The following is a 9,418-nucleotide window of genomic DNA, read 5'->3' on the forward strand; positions in this document are numbered from 1 at the left end:
GTTCACAGTCTTGCTCAGCTAAGGGAATAGTAAAGAAATAGTCTTTTAAATCTATGACTATTAAAGGCCAATTTTTTTGAAATTATAGCAGGAGAAGGCAATCCTGGCTGTAATGTTCCCATAGGTTGTATAACTGAATTGATGGTTCTTAAATCAGTTAACATTCTCCATTTACCTGATTTTTTCTTAATTACGAAAACTGGAGAATTTCAAGGAGAAAATGTTGGAGCTATGTGCCCATTTTCTAATTGTTCAGTAACTAATTTCTCTAAAGCCTCCCGTTTCTCTTTACTTAGCGGCCATTGTTCTATCCAGATTGGCTGGTCTATTAACCTTTCTAAAGGTATAGGTTTTGGAGGCTTAACAATGGCCACCATCAAAAATGATATCCTAATCTTTGGTGGGAACTTTGTCTTTCCAGTTGAAGCAGTTCTTTCAAACCCTGCAATTTTTTTTTCTAGTGCCATACCAGGGACATACTCCATTTCATGCATTGTATGTTGACTTTGAGGGCTATATAATTCTTCTGGAGTTAGAACTTGTGCTCCCCATTGTTGTAATAAATCTCTCCCCCATACATTTATAGGTACAGAAGTTATAATTGGTTGAATAGTCCCAGGTTGTCCATCTGCCCTTCACAATGCAAAATAAAACTACTTTGATATACTTTAGGGGCTTTACCAACTCCAACTATGTTAAATTGACCAGGTTGAATTGGCCACATGGACAGTCAGTGCTGTAGAGAAATGATTGAAATGTCCCCTCCTATATCTACCAAACCTTTAAATTTATTTCCCTGAATAGTTATTTCACAGGTAGGATGTTTATCAGTACTTTGATTTACCTAATAAGCTGCTTTGCCCTGTTTATTTGTGCTTCCAAATCCTTCTGTTCATTTAATTTCACTTTTTCCCATTCCCACATATGGCACAATCAGGAGCTGTGCTATGTACTCTCCTGGCTCTGCTATCCAGAGAACAGAAGTAGATATAGCAATTTGAATTTCCCCATTATAATCTGAATCAATGACTCCTGTATGTATCTTAAACTAGATCTTCCTAAACTTAAACTAGACTTTCCTAAAAGTAATCCTATTGTCCCTGCTGGCAAGGGTCCACAGACTCCTATTGGGACCTTTTGCCAGGGGTTCCCCAGGCAGAAGGCTCACAGCTTTTGTGCAGCATAAATCTACTGTGGCACTACCGGCTATGGCAGGGGACAGACATTGTACAGGGGTGAGGGAATGGCCTGAGCTGGAAATGCCCCAGTTTAGAATGGGGTCTGGGATGGGCCCCTTATGGCATTTCCCGAAATCAGGTTCCTATCTTTATCAAACTTAGAGTGACGTTCATTAGCCCAATGTTTTCCTTTTTTATATTTTGGACATATTTCAGACTCATTGTTCTTTTTTCCCCTATCTGGCAGCCTGACTCACTGATTTTTTTCTGTATTCTTCTTTAGTATGACCATGCTTCCCACAGTTAAAACAAGCTCCAGGAAATGGAGTATTTCCTTTATCCACTCTTAGTCCTGCTGCTGCCTGTGCTAGGAGAGAATCCTTATGCAGATTACCTCTGATACCATCACAGGCCTTGATATAATCAACTAAATGTACTTTCCAGAATTTAAAAGGAAAAGTCTCAAATGTAGCTATAATATTTCCCTGTTGATCTGGGGGGTGTATTCTAACAGGGAACTGCCAAGCCTCTAAATCACCCTCTCGTCTAGCTTGGTTAATTCCTGCCTGAATAGAAATAAGAGCGGTCGCTTGAGGCGCTGCTCGAACAGTCACTGGGGCAACTACTTTTCACCCAGTGTTCTCTGGAAAAGAAAGATCTGGAGGGTCTTTTTCTTCAAAATAATAATGAGGGGGTGCAGAACGGTAGGGGTGAATCTATCCCTCCTTTGCCGCTTTAACTGGCAAACAAATCTGCTCTGTAACCTCTTCTGTTACTTCGTTATACTCTCCTTCCTCCTCATCATCAGTGTGAAAAAGTTCCAAGGTGAAACGAACCAGACCCCATACTTGTCCCATCGTTACTCTGATGCTTCCGAGCTCCCCTTCTTACTCACCATAGGGACTGCTTTAAGAGTAATCAGGTGTCCTCCAGCTAATTCCACGTTCTCCAGCCATCGCTCCAGTGACCCTTTGACCTGGATTCCAGCCCCCACAATGGCTGCCACTTGCCAAGATCAGTTCATCTGGGGAGACCCTAACCAGTGGCTGGCGCTAGAGGAATTAAACACACACACACACAGAAATATAGAGGTGTGAAGTGGGAAATCAGGGGTCTCACAGCCTTCAGAACTGAGAGCCTCAAACAGAGATTTACCCATGAATTTATTAACAGCAAGCCAGTCATTAGCATTGTTTCTATAGATATTAGATTAACTAAAAGTGTCCCTTACGGGAAACGAAGGGATGGGCCAAAATAAAGGGATGGGTTGGGCTAGTTATCTGCAGCAGGAGCATGTTTTTAAGGCACAGATCGCTCATGCTATTGTTTGTGGTTTAAGAACGCCTTTAAGTGGTTTTCCGCCCGGGGTGGGCCAGGCATTCCTTGCCCTCATTCCAGTAAACCCACAACCTTCCAGCATGGGCGTTATGGCCATCATGAATATGTCACAGGGCTGCAGAGATTTTATTTATGGCCAATTTTGGGGCCAGTTTATGGCTGGATTTTGGGGGGCCTGTTCCCAACATGTCTTCTTCTGAGTCCTTTGCCCTCTGCTTGTTACACAGTTCCAAAGACACTTCCATATTGTTGGGTAAATTTATAGCCACACCACACCCTCTGTGGTACAAATTTATTATATTAGTCTATTTTCATACTGCTATAAGAAAATACCCGAGACTGGGTCATTTATAAAGAAAAGAGGTTTAGTTAACTCACAGGTCAACATGGCTAGGGAGGCCTCAGGAAACTTACAATCATGATGAAAGGCAAAGGGGAGGCAAGGCACCTTCTTCTCAAGGCGGCCAGAAAGAGAAGTGCTGAGCAAACGGGAAAGAGGCCCTTATAAAATTATCAGATCTCATGAGAACTCACTCATTATTACAAGAATAGCATGGCAGAAATCAACCTCATGATTCAGTTACCTCCACCTTGTCTCTCCTTTCACACGTGGGGACTATGGGGATTGTGAGGATTACAATTCAAGATGAGGTTTGGCTCAGGACACAAAGCCTAACCATATCAATTGCAGTAAGTACTGCAATTGCTAACCCCTGGACAATTGTAGTAAGTCTTGGTCTGTCTTTACATGTTCTTCCTTGCCTATGGCATTGCATAAAGTGGCTGTGGCCAGACTGTCTTGGAGCACAGGGCCGATTATTAAGTGACTAAAATAATTCCATTTCTTTTTATCTAGCAACATTTGTGTAGTGCCCTAATCTGTGAATCAGATGAGTCACAATTTTTATAATACCATAAGGCTTTTGCCCAAATTGATATCCAGTTTTGCTTGTTTGGGTTTATTGTAAGGGAAAACCTCAGTATTTTTATGGATAACTAATTACTGTTGATTATCAGGAACCAGGACTGAGGAAAGTGGCCTCACTTTCCCAGTGGTGCCAAATGGTGAGTGACAACCACAGTATACTTTCTTGGTGTCGTAGGTTCTATCTCTAATTGTAACCACCAAGGTAATTCATCAATCATCTTAGACATTGTGGCCCAGAAACAGTTACCTCTATTGTTACTGAACACTTTAGCAACCAAATTTGCTTCCACTCACCAATGAGTTGTACTGTATCTGACTAGCCAGCCCACCAGACTCCTGTTGTCATTCTTCCAAAAAAGCGTTGCGATCTCAATAGCCCAAAGTTGGGAGCCAAATTTGTCAAGAAAGCTGAATGATTCAGTTGGTAAATAAAACATAAGCCCAGATAAAGTCATAGTTTTTCACTTACATTGTCAGCCAAACAAGGTCAACAATGATGGCAGTGCTCCACGTCCCTTGTTCCTTGCCCACAGGTTGACACTCAAACAAAAAGGGCAAAATGACATGCAAATGTTACGAGGCACTGTGTTCTGTGGAGCCAATTCCACACAGCAACCAAGCAGTTTTACAGTCTGCAGCTGTACCCTAAGAGGAAACAAGGCAGAAAACACCCCTCTGGGAACTAGAGAGGCAGATGAGGAACTGCCTGTGAAAGTCTCTCTCATGGTAAGGGAGTAGGTAAGACATTGCCTTGCAGCAGCTCCTGAAAGACTGACCTCCTTCCTGTTCTTGGAGGACCACAAGGTATTCTGAGAAGGCTTACATCACACGAGCCTTGACTGTGTGGCCTATGTGCTATAAGGTCACCAGGGCACCAGTATTTCCACCACTAAGAAAATTGGTTCAGGTTCTAGGGAAACCACTCCTGAAACCATTCCTGCCTCACATAGGTTTTCTTTGGAGGGTTCACAGCCCCATGGCCAGAATGTGTCCAGTGGCACCAAATGCTAAGCGTAATCTAGCAACAGAATGTTTCAGTCTCAAGCTTCTGAGCAGAACAGTCATATTCCATGGGTTATTTCTAGGTATTATGATCATGAACATGTAGCATGTTAGATATGGGTGTATTTTACCTAAACACAGAAAGGTAGTAGAGAAATTTGTTGAAAAGGATACTATAAAAGTTCCTTGTTTTATCTTCTTATTCTTATAAGAAGGAAAATATTTTCAGCCCTTTTAATTATAATGTGTTTTGAGAGAGAAAGAGAGAGGGAGACAGAGAAAGAGGGAGAGGGAAAGAGACTACTCTAATCATTTTGCTATCTGAAAACAGTCCCCTATCCTGATGTCACTCAAGGAGACACATCTTAAACCAAGTTTTTTTTATCATGTTCTTCATTTGTTGGTCTTTTCACAAAGAAACTTTGCTGACACGAATACCTTTTTTCCATCTAGAAATATCATTTATTTGAAGAGAAGTTCAGGAGTCTTCAAATAATTCAACAATTAATTAATGATTATCCAGCATTTGAGACAGAGAGTATAATAACTGAATTAATTATTTATTCTCCTACAGCAAGATCATCTAAGCTGTAGCCCAGCACGATGCTGAATTGTGGCCTAGAATTAGTTATGAAAGTAATGCGGCAAATACAGCACTTAACATTAAGACTGATCACTCTTTATGATGTTCAATATACTAGGGGTTTCTCAAAGTGTAGTACACTGCTGCTGCTATGGAAAATGATAACAGGTGTTGTTTGTAATAACATTTTAAATGTTTACAAGCATATATTTATTTTATGGTTATTTTTACCATAATGATTTGAAGCTTTTTTCAAAATAGGTTAAAATATTAATTATGTAATGGTATAGCTACCTATATGGAGACACTCACAAGGGTATTAAGATGTGATTGGAATTTGGAATCACTAAGTTGGAAAGAAAAACCAATTTGATGTTGTGGGTTGCACCTATAGCCCCTATTATTCAGCTTTCCCTGTATGTACAGCTTTTCCATGTGATTTTGCAAATTCTTTCCCTAAAGGGGTGATGAACATTTCTCTGACCCTTGAGGTCATTTTGGTAATGTACCTTATTTGGCTAACAGAAGGTGAAAAGTGACAGTGTGCTGGTGCTGAATCCAGAACTCAACAGGCCTTGCATGTTTCCACTTGTTTCCTTTGCAACTTTGCATCAACATGAAAAGAACACATATTAGCTAGCTTGATGGTTCAAGGAGATTGAGAGACACATAGGAGAGAGTCACTTCAGCAGAGTCCATCCTAGCTCTGCCTAAACCCAAGCAAACTGCAAATGCCTGAGAAATAATAAACGTACTTTAAGCCACTGAGTTTGGAGGTTGTTTGTTATGTATCAATAACATAATATCAATTGATAGAGAATAAGAAGCAAACAATGTATGTCTGCTAGCCATTTTAATAAATCCCTAGTAAGCATCCAAATGGTTTCACATCTATTACTTACTCCAAGTCACCGTCACAATACTGCCATGAAAGTGAAATGGGAAAGATTCTTTATCTCCCTCACATGGCATGTGATGAGAGTGTGGCTTGCTTCTTTGATGCCCTGCTGCTCATACCTCTAGGGGAGCATGCAGATGGGCAGGTTGTAAGGCTCTGACCCCACAGCAGTGTCTAGAGGTGAATGTTTACATCTCCTGAAACCCCAGTGGGCAGGGGATACAGTGTGCTGTTTTAGTTTTGCCATCTGTAGGTGGCTTGTGTTAATCAGCTCAATTAGATCCTCTGCTTTATTGCAAGAGGACTTTCTGTACCCCAGGGTTCTTGCCTTGGTGTACTGGCAAAATTGGATCGCAAGTGGGCTTGGATAATGAGTGTAGGGTTTTATTGAATGTTTGAAGTAGCTCTCAGTGATGAATGGGGAGCCAGAAGCAGGATGGATTGGGAAGGTGGACTTCCCCAGAATCAGGCCACCCAGTGGCCAAACTCTCCTCCAACCCCGACCTCCCACCGAATTCCACGTGGTCTCACCTTTGACAGCCTACTGGCATCTGCTGGCACCTGTCAGTATATTCTTCTGCTTCTCTGCACCTCTCAACATCCAGCCACCTGTGTGTTCTTCTACTGGTGTGTTTCTCTCAACGTCTAGAGGCATGTGTGTATACCCACTAGGGTCTCAGGTTTTTAAAGGCACCAGATGGAGGGCATGGAGGGCCAGGGTGGCCTTGAAAAATGCAACATTTGGGCATGAAAACAGGAGTGTCTGTGCTCACCTAGGTCCGTGGGCACAGGCCCAAGGGTGGAGCCCTTGCCAGGGACCCTGCTTTTCTCTACCCATCACTTCCCTGCCCCCTCTCCTGTATCAAAGGTAGTAGATCCTACAGCACAACCATTCATTCTACAGATGAGGAGACTAAGTTTCTGCAAATTTCACTGAATTTCTTTTGTAACTCTCACAACTAGATTATTGGTGATAAATTTTTAAAATACTAAATTAGAGTCCAATATTATTCCATTATTGCTGGGCATACATCACTGGAAAGTAAATCATTACATTTGATTTTTTTTTTTTTATTTCTAGAAACTTGAGCTATTGCCAAAGATTCCACATAAAAAGAAGAGAGATGCCTCAGTACTGATTTGAAAACAGATAGAAAATATTTTTTCCTAGTCATAGCATTTAGTTTCTTCTCATTTACAAAAAAATTAACAATATATTACACAATAGCTGAAAATAATCTGTAGAAATACAGGATTATTTTGAAGACACCGTGTTAAATTTTTCAAAAAGTTCAGGACAACATGTATGGATTGATAACATTTATTTGAAAAATATTAGATATTTTGTGGGTTTATTTTTGTATCCATAAATATATTGCATGAATGTAAATATAAGTTGGAAGTTTTCACAAACTGAAGGATAGTTACCTCACAATGAAAAGAGAGGTACCGAATATTTCTGGGCAATGAAGAAAGTGGACTGTAACCTTATAAGCAAGTTGAAATTCTTATAAAGAGATTGTATCTATCTATTGTTTGCACAATAAAATATTAATACAAAGTGGAACTTTTTTTGGATGAGCAATGAATTATCTGAAGTCAAAGAAATGACTTTATTTTTGCATCCAAACTAGCTTTATGCAACACTGCACATTTTGCACCTTAAGGTGGATTGAAAACCACTTTTGCGAAAATAACAAACAGAAAAGTTCACAAGTTTCCCATATTGATGATCACGAATAAACAAGAATGCTCCCTTAAGTAGACAAACAAAGTCTTTGCTTCCTCAGACACAGAGATAAGATATTAGGGACGTGTTTATTGTTCTTTCTGATGTGAATGCGCTAATACTTTCACACATAGTGACTTCAACAGTAGAGAAAATAAGCAAAGTTAATATCAATTATTAAAATAATTTGTGCATCACTTGTTTCCAGTGTTAAAGAAAGCCTGGATTAAGATTTCAATCTTAATTCACAGACACGGTTGTGGATACGTGGAACAAATCAGCAGCATCATTCTTTGTTCTTCGCCCTGTACATTCCATTGAGTATTCCTGGACAAGAGCAGAAAACAGAAAATCAGACAGATTTCATGAAATAGCTAGGTGAGTGTCTCAAGCAGCTTGGAAATAGCTGCTACAAGTATTTTCTTCATTGATGCTCTTGTTTTGAGCCCTCTTTTTTTTTTTTTCTATTGACTCCTCACTTTTACTATACTGGTCTCTCAACATATTTAATAAATAATGAAAGTTACATCGAGAGTAGAAAAGAGCCTAAGCTAACCAATGAAATCAGAAAATGAAAAAACAAGGACAATAAAACCAATGAGTTCGGAAGGTGGCTCAGTGGAGACTCCATTTCCTTTTTCTCCTTTAGTTACTTGCATAACTTATTGCTGTTATTCTCCACTTTTCTGATTTCTCGAATAGACTATGTTCCTTACATTGCCATAGGCATTTTTTTCCATAAATTTCAAGATCTTTTCTAATATCTTTATTTTCATCATACCTGCGTCTACATTTTTCTCATAAAGGAGCATAATTTGTCATGATTCTGTGAAGCTATTATCCCCATTTGACAGCTGACGAAGTCCGTATCGGATTTTCCCATGGCCACAGAGGAGACTTATTCTGTAATACCCTTAGTGCATTTTCCCCTCAATAGCCAAAATGATTTTTTAAAAATATGTGTTAGAACATATGAGCTTTCTTTTAAAATATTCCAATAGCGTTCTGCATATTTAACATAAAATCCAGACACTTTCCACACATTTAAGGCCGTGTTAGGATCTCGTCTTGGAAACTCCTTCAATCTCATCTCTTACTCCTGTCCCCATTGTACATTATACTTTGGCTACTGTGTCTTCTTTCAATTGATAAAAAAAGAAAAGTCTATTTTTACCCCCAACTCTTGCCCTTATCTTTTCTCTGCGTGGAATGCTGTCCTCAGATTTCCATAGAACTGCTTCTTCTCATCATGTAAGTCTCAGACCAAATATTTCCTCTTCCAGGATTTCTTCTAGATTGCCTCATCCAATGTCAACAGATTCCCTAGAAATATGTGGATCAAGAGTAGGAAAGAGCTCAGTTCTTGCCATATTGGCAATCAGAATATGGATTTTTCCAAGAAGGTAAGAAAATTCGAAGCTATGGAAATAATAAGGAAATTCATCTCAAATTGGGTAACTTTTCATCTGAGCATCAAAATAGTGTGCATGAAATGGAGTAGAGGAAGAATAAAACATGTACAAAACATAGTCAAAAGTAGAAAAGGTTTGACTTAATAAAGGAGATTTTACAAAAGTGAGAATAGACAGGTTGAGAATTAGAGGGTAACTGAAGAAAGACATCGAATACTGGGCATAAGACATGAGATGGTTTGATTTGCTAAGCAGCCAGGCTTTTGAGCACAGTGTGTTACTTAATGCTTCTGAGGAAAAAAAAAGAAGAATTCAGTGAAAATCCTTTTTTGAAGAGCATTTTGTCTGCT

Source organism: Macaca mulatta, chromosome 6 (genome assembly GCF_049350105.2).
Source record: "Macaca mulatta isolate MMU2019108-1 chromosome 6, T2T-MMU8v2.0, whole genome shotgun sequence".
NCBI classification, from domain to species: Eukaryota; Metazoa; Chordata; class Mammalia; order Primates; family Cercopithecidae; genus Macaca; species Macaca mulatta.